The following is a 13,502-nucleotide window of genomic DNA, read 5'->3' as shown; positions in this document are numbered from 1 at the left end:
ACCTGTTATCAATGTGACTTACTACTAACTATTGATTGACCTTGATCACATGGCAGAAGTGTTTCTCATGTTTCTCCAATGTTAAATTACTTTTCCCCTCCCTTTTTATACTATACTTTGGAAGATTACCGTGCATAGTGCATTCTTAAATAATGGGGTTATGCCCTCCCTTTGCCTTTTTATTTTTAACTGATTTATCTCAGGGATCCCTATAAATATGTACTTTGGTACTGCGGTTATTTTAGACTCACATCTTCACTACCCGCCGCCCCATGCACACGGTACTTTTTTGCACAAAATAATGCACTTGAGATTGCCCCATAATATGAGGGACTTTGTTAAGATTTGAATGTTAACTACTTTTTGCTGAGGGATAATGTGGGAGTAAAAACTCTTTATAATGGGACATTCAGGAAGAGAGTGCTAGTTTGCCCCCTAAATCATTCTCTCATTCCATGTCACAAAGCCCTGGGCAGTGTATTTTGCTGGGAAATTATGTTTTCACTCTTGTATTGCAGCAGGATGTGGCCATGTGGCTAAGTTCTAGGCAATGAAATGAAAGGGCATAATTTCTGGGAAAGCTCTTTGGAAGGGAAGGGGTGAAAGCACTTTCTGCCCTTCTGTGCTTCCTTTTTTCCCTGCTGCCTGGGAAAAACATATATAAGAATGGCTGGAACTCCAGAAGCTGTCTTGGACTATGAGATGACCTTAAAAATGGAACCCATGCCCACTTTCTAAAGAGAGAAAAATAAAGGACCTCACTTATGATAACTTTAGAGTATTGTTATTGAAGCCCTTAACTACATCTGGGCTTATTTGACAGAAATATACCACCTCGTTTAAACTGCTGTTGGGTGGATCTCTATTATTGACGATGGAATGCAATTCTAACAAAGGCATAGAGGATACATGAAGAGTTGGGGGCATTATTTTTGGTGCTTAGGGTCTCAAAAGGTCTTATTCAGAACTTGCTTCTTACAGGAAGTAAAAACTAAATGAGGAGTCATGAGTCCTTGAGCACACAGGTGGCACGTTCAAATGGCCTTGAAAGCTTTTCTTAGATGGTCTAGAAAAATGACAGGCTAGAAGCAAGGCACTCAAAAGGAAGCCCTCAGAGGCATTTTTGTCAAGGAAAGCTTAATAAGACCTTGCTTGCTAATACAATGCACATTAAAGATAATTCCATAGTTGTGAAGATAAACTCCCAGAGGATTAGTGGGAACATTGACAGCAATAGCCAAAAGTTGCTAATTTCAAGGATGAGTTGAATGCAGTTAGAAACATCTTGATTTTCAGGTAGTAGTGGGATGCTGGGGAGGCAGAAGAGAGTATGGTTTTTATAGTCCATGTTTTGCACATAATTTTTATGGAAGGCGAAAAAATGGCCACCCAAAAGATAACTTCCTAATCCTAAGCTTGGAACCTGTGAATGTTTCTTTCTATGGCAAAACAAAAAAGGAGAGAAAGTCCTTTAGGTGTAATTAAGGATCTTGATTATCCTGGATTATTTGTGTAGGCCCTAAATACAATCATGAAAGGGAGACAGAATGAGATTTTAGAAGGCAATGTGACCATCAAGTCAAAGGATGGCGTCATACAGCCACAAGCCAAGGAAATCTGGCAGCTATCCACTAGGATCTGGAAAGAGCAAGAACAGATTCTTCCCTACTTCCTCCAGAGGAGCGCAGCCCTGCCAACACTTAGATTTTGGCCTAGTGGTACTGTTTGAGCCTCCAGAACTGAAGGACTTATGATTTTCTGGAAGTAATGCTGCTGAGAAAGAACATCCTTCCCTTTGCGGTGAGTCTTCCTCAGCAGATAAGGAGAGAGGAGGTTGTCATGTGAGAGTGAGATGGAGATGAAACGTTCTGAATTGATTCTGTGTGAAGGGGAATTTCTCACCTTGATGTAGGAGTGCTCCAAGTTTCAAAGCCATGGGAAGAATGATTTTTGCTTCCCCCCCCCGGTTTGGGTTTTGGTTTTGGTCAGGGAGAAGGACATGATTGGAATAGGGCATAGCTGGTTGCAAAAATACTTCAAACTACACTTACTAAGGGGACCAGGGACTGCCATTTTGCTGAACCAAATGTGCACTTACTAGGCTTTCCTACTTGACCACTGCAGCATTCCATGCGGCACAACACATCTCCCTTGAAACTTTGTTTCCCCTCCTGCCTGCTGTGAGGCAACCAAATGAGCATGTATGATTTTCCCTCCAGATTCCAGGACTGCTCCCCCACCTCTGCCCGCCTTTTTATGGCCACCTTCCTCTCCTCTTAATCTTCACGTTCTTGAGCTTTGTCCTGGGCTCTCTCACTCCACTTTTTCTCCAGGTGTTGTTTCCCACTGTCAAGGCTTTAAATACTACCTGTATATCAGTTACTCCCAGGCCACGCCACTCTTCTAAACTACACACCAACATACTTAGATCTTTTCCCTGAAACCTGCTTCTCCAGAGTTCCTCTTATCAAGAAATGCCACTACCATCCATCCAAATGCTGAAGCCAGAAACCCAAAGCTTCCTTCTCCCTCAACTTCAACCCATCACTAAGTCCTGATTAGAAAAATGAAAAACCTCGCTATTCTCTCCATTTTCTCCACTGGCTCTCTCAACCCACTGCAGTCACATGCCTATACTACTGCACGAGCCTCTGGATTGGTCTTGCTTTCTACTCTTGCCCCTGCCATCCATTCTCCACCTAGTAGCCAAAATATTATTTTAAGGAACTTAGATCTGATATCATTTGCTCATACTCAGTGCTTCCCATTGCAGATTCTTTTTATGGCTGCTGCCTACCTCTCAGCTTCATCTTCCCACTCCCCTCCACGCCCACAACACTCTGGCCACACCTACCTAGCCTTTTTGCTACCTCTGGGCTTTTCCACATGCTGTTCCTTTTGTCTAGAATGCTCTTCCCTTCACCAATGCATGCCTAACTCCCATCTTTAATTTCTCAGTATAAATGTTACCATCTCAAGTAGTTTTCCTGGCCCCCAATTAAGTATAATTTTTAAATTAAACCTATTAAAATAGATTTCCTATTTTAATCTCATTCACTCCCCAGTATTCTTACATAACACTTTTCATAATTTGTAGCTATGTATGTTATGTTTACTTAATGCTTGTCTCACCACAAGATCATAGGCTTTTTAAGGTCAGTAACTAAGTTGGTTTTGTTTTATGATTGTAGATCCAACACTTATTATAGGAGGTCCGTAGTTGGTACTAAATAAATATCACTTGACTTAATGACTGGGTAATGGATGAGAAGAACAGAAGATTAAGGAGCAGATTAGGAAAGTGGAGGCCCATGAGGGCTATGGTGAAGGGAAGCCCAGACTTCAGAAAAGGAGTGTGGGACGTAGCTAATTGCATCTAATTTTTTTTAAAGATACAAAATCATCTCAATTATATTTTTAGAACCTGCTTCTGCTGGATTTATCCAATTCCAAAGCTATAAACAAATTTTCACTTTGATTTGTTAATAGTTGATTGTTCACATATAAGGTGCCCTCATGGAGTCCATCTAATGAATGATTCTTAGCTGTGCATAGTCAGTACAGTGACTGGAAAGACAAAGGTTGTGGGGGTCTTTCATATTTTTATTAACTCTGGAAACAAGCACAAAATGCCAAGGAATAGATATTTATAAATATATATTTACCTATTTAAAATAAATTATATATAACATAAATTTAAATAAAATTTTTTTTATTATATTTAAATTTTTTATGTATAGTGACCAGAGCAGCCATTGGTTAAAATGTTGAATTAAGAACAGATGGGTTTAAGATTATTTTGGTTGCAAGCAACAGAAATTTTCTCTGGCTAGCTTTAGCAAAAAGGCATATTTTTAAAAGCATGTAAGTTACCACATGGATGGTCAGAAAAACCCAAAGTGTGGAGAAAACCAGGGCTGCTCCAAACCCTTGCAGAAGTTCTTACAATAGTTGCTATTAATGTGACTCAGCAGAGACACTCAGGCTCAGTGGTTCCCTGTTTTAGATTTCAAAGTTTCCCCTAACGAAGAGTTGGATTGGTCACAATGTCCCCGTTAGCCATGGCCAGAGGCCAGGGTCACATAACTTAGACATCCCTATAGGAAACCCCCATTATAAGGAAGTGTGAACCCAGCAGCCACCCTGAAAGCTGCTTTTCATCAAGGTTAACAAAGCCACAATTTACTGACATAATTTCTTTCCTTTTTGAATATGTTTTTATTGATTTTAGAGAGAGAGAGAAACATCGATGTGAGAGAAACATCAACCGGTTGCCTCTGATTGATTGAATCTGAAACCTGGGCATGTGCCCTGCCCAGGAATCGAACCAGCGACCTTTTGGTGCACAGGACAATGCTCAGCCAACAAGCCACACTGGCCAGAGCTACTGACAAAATTTCAAACGTGCACTTGAGTCATAATTAACACATATGGTGACCTCTCACCTTGTGTGCCGTTTCCACACAGTATCTTACTTTAATCCTTAAAACACCCATGGAGGTAAATTCTATTATTTTCATTTTACAAATAAAGTAACTAAGGCTTAGATAGATTAGGTAATTTACTGAATTTCACACACGAGTGGCAGAATCAGGACTTCACTAGGCCTGTGTGATGGAAAGCCACGTTCTTAACCACCTTGCCTGAACAGAGAGAGACTCCTGGCATTCAGCCTTCTGGTATGTGCCGTTGGCAACCTCCTGCAAACATCTGTAACCCCACCTGAGGGTTTTTTGTGGCCCATACTGCACGTGAAGGGAAGTTAACATCCCCAGGAATAGCTGCCAAACAGAGATTGGGGTTAGTGAGTGATGCCCCAGCTCCCCTGCCCCTTGGGTGGGGCAGCTCTGAGATGTTCTGCATTTTTGTCTCTAAGTTTCCCATTTGGTCGAGCCCCGGATCTCAGAGCAATACCTGCCTGAAACTGCACTGTTAGCCCCGTCCCCTTCCCTCTCTCACTTGGCTTCCCTGTTTGTACTTCTTGGCTTCCCCTCCCAAATAATCACTTGTTCTCACATCATTTACTCAGGGTCTGCGATAGGGAGAACCCGGCCTAAGATACTCACTTCCTTTCTAACGTAAAAGTAGAAAAATATGAAAGGCCCCAACAATAACTATACGTCTTTTTAGGTTTCTCAGCTATTACTGAACTTCACAAACCAGCACTAATTTTATTGTGACAGTCTATTTTCAGATTTCTTCCAATTTCCAAGATTGTCTGAATTATTTTATAGCAATGTTAAATAATGTTTTTTTGTTTTCTGTTTTTAAGAGGAAAACTCTGGAACCAGCTTCATGTTTAGGCTATGTAATTTTAGTATGCAAAGGTTGGAAATAAAATCACTACATTTGAGCAATCAACCCTGCCAACACCCGAGCCCTGGCTGGTAGTCAAAGAACAGCACTTAACATGCAGTGAGAGGGCTCTTGGAATACTACTACCTTCAGAGCACATGCCAAATCAAAATGATTTAAACATCCAAAATAAATTGAGACTAAAACATTTAATGGATCAAAGAGTGCCAAACATGGGTACCCTGGACATGCAGACATTGTAAGCTAAAAGCACTGGTTTAAAAGACAATTGTGAAACTTTAACTGTCTTAAAGATTGGGGGAAAAGGGGGCTCATTGCAATAGATAATGTATTCATGAAATAATTTGGAAACTGATTATGTGTGATGAATCCTAATTACAGCTATTTACTATGGTGAATATTTAGGAAAATCAGGGTCTTAAAAAAGATACAAGCTTTTACATTAATTATTTTTTAGGAAAAAAAGTAAGTTACCCCAGTTTTATGTTGCATAATTTTTTTTTCATTCAGTTTGCATATTTTATATTTAGGGCCACAGAACATGTCTCATATGTCTCTTTTCTGTTTCTTCCTTAAATTTTTCTTAAGTCTCCTTCCCCATCCCACTAGGGGAAAAATGTAAATTACCACCATCACTCAAATGAATTCCCTGGTTTCTTCTGAACCTTCACCTCACAGCTGTTGCATGAAATATAGTCACTAAATGAAAATGTCTATCCAAAATGACAGTTTTTGAATGATCTTGTGCCAAATAACCTTGTAGGAGAAGAAACAGAGATTACTAAGTGTATTTTCTTTTACCTAAAAATAGCTGATCTTGCCCTGGCCAGGTAACTCAGTTGGTTAGGGCATCGTCCTGATACCCCAAGGCTGCGTGTTCAATTCCTAGTCAGGGCACATACAAGGAGAAGCCAATGAATGCATAAATAAGTGGAACAACAAATATCTCCCTCCACCCCTCCCTCCCCCACCCCTCTCTCATCCTCTCTCTCCCAAAAATTAATTTGAAAAAAAAAAAAAGTAGCTGCTCTGGAAATATACCAAATTGCTAGTAGTGGTCAGGAAGGGAGGACAATGGATGGATTTTTATCTCTATATTTTTAAGTTACTTTGGTAATGAAAATATTTTGTAAATATTTAAAAGTTGCTTTTAAGCTATAATTCTCATTTTAATTATGAATCCGAAATATCTAAGGTCAAACAAGATGAGAGCATATCCTCTTGTGTATAAAATGAAAAATCATGTATTTCTTATATTTTTATATTGTCCCTCAACTGCCTTTTGCAATTGTTTTTCCAAAAAAGTTGCTAAAAACGTCTGAAGATCTATCTACCTGATTAGAAAGGTATCTAACTTTTGGGTACATCCATCATATAAGCCTAGCATTATATCATCTTGCCGGCTCTAAGCTGCATCTGCTCATCCAGCTATGACATAGGAGAGAAAGAAATAGGTAAGGAAGAGATAGCTTACAAATTGAGAAATTCGCTTAATGAGAAGTCCAAGCTAATGGGTCTATATTTTCCATTTATAACATTCACAATTAAAATGAGATATTGGGAGTTCAACTACATTAATAATGATAAGACACAACACTAATATGTTATTCTTGGGGTATTTTAATTGTAGTTTTGAGGGCAAGCACTAATTCTGCGTTGTCCAATTTATATTTGCTGGATTTCTGTATAAATGTACATCCACTGTTACTGAGGTCCTATTGTATGCAAGGCATTAGAGATAAAAATAAGAATGAGGTATGGTCCCTGTACCTCAAGGAATGTATAATATGGTAAAATTACATGCCAATGCACCTAAATTGTCTCATACCTCAGTAAAAAAATTAGGTTTGTCTTTATCATCAAAGACGCACAAGGATGGACTGGAGGCTTCACTGTGTGGTGGGAAAGGAGGGCCTGTGAGTCAACATATGTTTCAGTCTCATTGAAGACTTGTTCCCTTTTGTTCAGGTAACAGGGTGGAGGCATTTACTGCTCACAAAATGTTTCTGTGCTCCCCTCCATTTCCTGTGATGAGGGCTGAAAAAAAGTGCCATGTGCCTTTTCTAAACAAGCATTTAATAGCTGGTGGAAATCCTCCTCCCCTCTGCCTCAGCAGCTTAGGAGGCATGTATTCCAAATGGTATGGCCCACAGGAGAAAGCAGCCTGGATCCCCGAGTCGCCATTTGGTGGGGTGTTGCCCCAGGAGACAGAGCTAAAGAAACCTTGATGAATGAGAAATCATCATATGTTGAGCGGAGGATACTTGGATTGGTTACAGCAGCCCGGCTTAGTCTGTTTTGACAGAGATAATACATTCACTTGATGGCTGTTGAGCTTGTGAAGGAAGAATCAGCATGAAGGTAAGACTGTGAGGTCTGTTTTTAAAAGTGGCCCCAAATGGATGTCTTTCTGTGCTGATTCCTTCTATAAACAATGGAAAAGGCCTGACCAGCCTCCAGCCCCATCCAGGCCCCTCAACCTCAGCTCCACAACCTGTGGGACTTGAGCAAGTAGATCTTCTTGAGCATTGGCTTCCTCGTCTATAAAATGGAGGGTGCAGTACTAATACTCATAGGATTGTTTTGAAAATTAAATTATATAGCAAAGCCCTTGGCTCATGGCCTGGCAGGTAGAGGTGCTTCCTGAGCGCTGTTTGCCTCCCCTATCCTTTATGTGAGGCCAGTGGTTCTCAAAACTGACTGCATTTTAGAATCATTTGGGAAGATTAAAAAACAAATACCTGCCTGGCCAGGCGTGGCTCAGTGGTTGAGCGTCGACCTAGGATCCAGGCGATCAGGGTTTGATTCCCAGTCAGGGCACATGCCCGGGTTGCAGGCTGTATCAATCACTCTCTCATCATTGATGTTTCTCTCTCTCTCTCCCTCTCCTTTCCTCTCTCTGAAATCAATAAAGATATATTAAAAACAAACAAACAAAAAAGTGCCTCTATCCCACCCAAAACCAAATAATCAGAATCTTTAGAAGTGGGGCTGGGACATAGATGTATTTTTAAAGCACCAGGTAATTTTATTGTCCAGTCAGGATTGAGAACAATGTGTGAACAAAATATTTGATTACACATAATTTTAAAATAATGTCTTCATAATTTTCTAAACACCTTCAAAAAGCACACAGTATGACCACTTTTTCACAGACTTGGGGCTCTAAAAAAGGGTTATTTATAAATGGCAGGCATAGAGTCAGCAAGCAGTTACTGGATGCTCTCAGGGACAGAGGGGCATTCTGATAAACAGAATTGTAGATTAGCCCAGTGATGTCACAATGGAAAGAACAGGCTCAGATACCATTTACATTGTTTATAGTGATGACTGTTTTCATGTTGTTATGGGCTGAATTATGTCTCCCTCAGAATTCATATGTTGAAGTCCTAACGCCAGTATCTCAGAATGTGACTGTAGACAGGGTCTTTGCAGAGGTCATTAAGTGAAAATGAGGTCATTAGGGTGGATGCTAATCCTATATATTGTCTAGTCAGGATTGAGAACAATGTGTGAACAAAATATTTGATTACGCATAATTTTAAAATAATGCCTTCATAATTTTCTAAACACCTTCAAAAAGCACACAGTATGACCACTTTTTCACAGACTTGGGGCTCTAAAAAAGAGAGGAATTTGAACACAGACATACACGGAGTGAAGACACTGGGAGAAGATAGCCATCCACAAGTCAGAGAGAGAGAACAGATTCTTCCCTTTCAGCCCACAGAAAGAACCAACCCTGCCAACACCTTGATCTTGGACTTACAGCCCCTGGAACCGTGAGAAAAATAAATTTCTGTTGTTTAGGCCACCAGCTCATGGTACTTTATTATGGCCCCTAGCTAACTAATGCACCTGTGCTGTATACAGCTAAAGCGTGTGGTAGGTTTTTGGTGAGTGAGTGGGAGAAATAGCCACCCTACCTCCACTTTATTAAGAGATGTTCAGAACAGAGATGGATTTTTATAAGGTCCTTGAAGTTCAATACTTCGACCATTTGATGAGAACATAATTTAAAATGTTAGAGAAGGCTGCCTGAGTCCAGGAAACGTGAATCACTGGGTCTGTTGGCTCACAGCCATCTTCTGAAGGAACTGCCCTTGCTCACAGCCTCTGCTGCCCACATAAAGCTGCCCTTTCCTCTCCAAGACTGCCCACTCTTCCTGCCATGGAAGATTGGACTAAGCTGAACTTGTAAGAAAATATGTGCTGGACCAATCAGATTCTCTCTTTAGATTGTGGAATTGGGACACTGAGAACTAGGCCATTTAGCTCTAATGAACAGAGCTGAACAGTCATATTGAACTCCTGGGCTAAGGCCACTTGGCTGGGCCAGATTCTAGAGGAGTCTTGCAAGAGAGTCAAGGGTGGAAAGCATGGAGTGGATCTACAGGGACAAACAGTAGCTTTGGCTTCTTTAATTGAGCTGGCTTGAGTGACTTCCTGTGCCACAATCAGAAGAGGGTTAACTGAAACATCATGAAGTCAAGAGAAAATCAGGACCGAAGTCCTGCCCTGAGCGGCCACCAGAAAAGCTGCCTAATCGCTCTTCCACGCAGATACATAAGATTTTCAGGCTGGAAAGACCCTATCGGACAGCATCAGCAGCATCATGGCTAATTTTTTTCTGAGAAATTAAGATAAGCCAGGCCCTTTGCATGAACTATCAACCCCTTGAGGTAAGGCACAATTGTAATATCATTTTACAGACGAGTAAAAGCAGATTAAGTAAGAAACATGCCTTTAGTCATATAGTTATTGCGGTCAGTTACAAAAATGGTCACAACTGTCTGTTCCTCCTGCATCTTCATCCCTTGCAGTGTGACTTTGCAGCTGCCCCCGTCAAGAAGTGGTGTCTGAACTGGCCCTGTGACTTGCTTTGGCCAGTAGAATGCGGCAGAAATGATGGTGTGTTAGTTCTGAGCCTAGGCTGAAGAGGTTTAAATGCTGCTTCTTGGTTTCTTAGAACCCTGTGCAGGCTATTCTACTGGAAGATGAGACACATATGGCCCAGTCACCCTGTGATCAATAGCCAAACACTGGAGGTGTAACTGAGGCCATCCTATATGAGCCAGCTCCTAGACAGCCAACTGCCAAATATATGAATGAGATTCCTGGACCAGGCAGCCCGCAGACAACCCACTTGCTAAACACAGATGCATGAGTGAATCCAGCCAAGATCAGCTGTACCTGGCCAAGGTCAGTAGAACCACCCAGCTCACCCACAATTTATGAGCTAAATAATAACTTAAGCTTTTAAGCCAAGTTTTGGTAGGTTTCTTAGGCAGCAACAGCTGCAGATGCAGAGGATCTAGGGACTTGAACAGAAGACCATTTGACTTCAAAACCAGTGAATGTTTTAAAATCCTGTGCACACTGTAGTCTGGCTAATGCAATACCTTCCTTCTGAGAAGCAGCATAAAAGTGAAGTCTACAGGTCATTTACGAAAGCATCACCAGCTGTTTGACAAATGCAGATTTACCCCCCTACCCCAGACCTACTGGATTGGACTCTCCTGGGAGCGGGGTCTGAGAATCTATATTTTAAACAACATTCCCAGACAATTTTCATGGGCATTAACATTTTAGAACTGCTGCTCTGGACTCCTCCGATAAGACTTTGAAACACAATGGAGCATTGCATTTTCTCACCCTGGTATTGATTTTTCCTTGAGTGGTCCCCTAGGTTTATTTGTATGGTAAGATTTTAGGTCAAAAAAAAGATGCAGTGGCACCTTTTTTTCAGAGGTAGCGTTGACATAGCCACAACTTTTTTTTTTTTAATCCGCATCCAAGGATATTTTTTCCATTGCTTTACAGAGAGAGTGGAAGGGGGGGGGGGGGGGCGAGAGAGAGAGAGAGAGAGAGAGAGGGAGAGAGAAACATTGATGTGAAAAAAGCACATCAAAAGACACATTGATTGGTTGCCTCCCACTTGAGCCCAGACTGGGGCTGGGGATCGAGCCTGCAACTGAGGTGAATGCCCTTGGCAGGAATCAAACCCAGGACCCTTCTGTCTGCAGGCTCATGCCCCAACCCCTGAGCCAAACCGGCTAGGGCACCACTAACTTTTTGATCGAAATAGAGTACATACCAATGAATGAACCAACGCAGATGACACCATGATTTCTTTTATGTGTATCAATATGTCACTCCTTGAATAAATACCAGAAAATCAGTTTTTCCTGATCCTACAGTCCTATATATATGGCCTTATGCTAGATACAGAAATAGAGGAGAAGTGGAGTAGGGAGGGCGTTTATCAACAATATTAACTTGTCTTTACTGTTATTATCAATAACATTATTATTTCCCTAGAGCAAGAACTAAGAAGAATAGGAAATGACTTGACCCTAACTTGACTTTGAGTTCGTTCAGTATGAACTAGCTTTAGCAGGAACGTTTGTTCACCTCTGAAGTGGCCATTAGAATTGTGGGAATATTTCACTAGTGCTACATTCTCAAGTTCACCAAACTCTAGTTAAGTTTCAAGCGTCTTAGTTTGATGTCTTTTTAGCTGATCTGTTTCATGGCATCATGTTTTATAGAAGACTTTTTCACCAAGAGTAGAAAGAGGAAAAAATAATAACAAAAGGAACCTCCTACAAAAAGTGCTGTTGGAAGCCTGTTCCTCTTCAGATGACATCGGTGCTTAGAACTTTCGATTCAAAGTTCTTCATTTCCTACAAATATATATATCTTTCACTGTTTCAAAGGTGGAAGAGGCTCTGAGTAGCCAAAGTGCTGTGCTTTTTAAAACCTGCCGGACAATTTCTCATCTCTAACAGTACTGAAATTTTGCCATACCAGACTGTGTATGACAAACCGCAAAACATATGCATAAAAAAATCTTCTAACTGTGCCAATCTGTGGGTAAAAACTTACTTCTGGAGCCACACAGCTGTTGAAATCAGTCATATTTACAATTTTTACAAATGAGTTTATTTTAATAAAAACAACTTACTCTGTGAGCATGATCTCTAAACAGATTTATGTGGGCTGGCACAATCTGCTATGCGAAACATATATTCATATTGCTTGGGCCTGCAAGCAGTTTTTTAAGGGTGAATCTTGCTTTGTACAAAGATACCAAATAATTGGTAGCAATTCAGATAAGGACACTGTTTTCAGCACTGTGCTATTAAAATTGTTTTCCTGGACAGACCTGCCCTGTGGGCATGGCCCTAACTTGGGAGGACTCTGGGCTGATGGCATTGGGCAGTGAACCAGACAGACAGCTTATAGAGAGAAGGGGTTGACTCTATAAACTGGTGTTAAAGAATAGGAGGGGGAGAAGGGGAAGTAGGAGGATGGATGGGCGAAAAGCAAGAAAGAAAAAAGGGTGAGGCAGGGAGGATGGAGGGAGGAGAGGGGAGGGGTTCCAGTCCATACCCTTAAAGGGATCTCTTTATGTATTTTGATTTCTCGCTTGATGTTTTCATGTTCATAGTTTTTTGCATGCTTACTAGACTGTAATCTCCTTGAAGACAGTAATATTGTCTGACTCAGCTTCTGCACTCCCCACAGTGCCCGGCATACGCTGCTCAAAAACCATTGTTAAGTGCATGAACAACAGGATGAATTTCTGTATCTGAAGCATTTCCCTTCCTCAGAGATCAGTCCTAAAGAGGGGTTCTCAGGGGGCACGGTACTGCCCCCTGGGAAGCATATTGTAGGGCCAGCTTTTGGCCTGTAGTTCTCATACTGGTGTATTTATTTACATAGTGAAAAACGTTATATTATTTACTTTCTTTTTTCACCTTTATGTTATTAGAACATTGGCTTCTTGAAATTATTTGTGTAGATAGCTTGCATTATCTGTGAATTTAATTCCAGGAGAGTAAGTGATGTTAAATTTTTGTTGTAAATACAGGGTGTTGAGTATGGCAGGATTGAGTACCTCTGTTTATAAGATCATTACGCTTCTCTTGCTTATGCGTCCACAAGTTGTAGGATTCTAAGATGAAACATACAAATAAAAAGCTGGTGTACACTGATTTCCACAATCAGGCTTTCACTTTAAGCAACTGCATATTTTAGGATTAATGGGGCTCAGCAGAGCGCCGCTGTCAAAGCACATAGGGTCCGTGACGGGGTGGGGGTGGGGTCCTCGCACGTCCAGGCCCGTGAGCCTGGGCAGAGTAGCTGGGAGGGTGAGTCCTTTCTCTTTGCTCTGGTTTGTA

This window comes from Miniopterus natalensis, chromosome 16 (assembly GCF_054644295.1).
Source record: "Miniopterus natalensis isolate mMinNat1 chromosome 16, mMinNat1.hap1, whole genome shotgun sequence".
NCBI classification, from domain to species: Eukaryota; Metazoa; Chordata; class Mammalia; order Chiroptera; family Miniopteridae; genus Miniopterus; species Miniopterus natalensis.
This window is presented reverse-complemented; position numbering follows the sequence as displayed.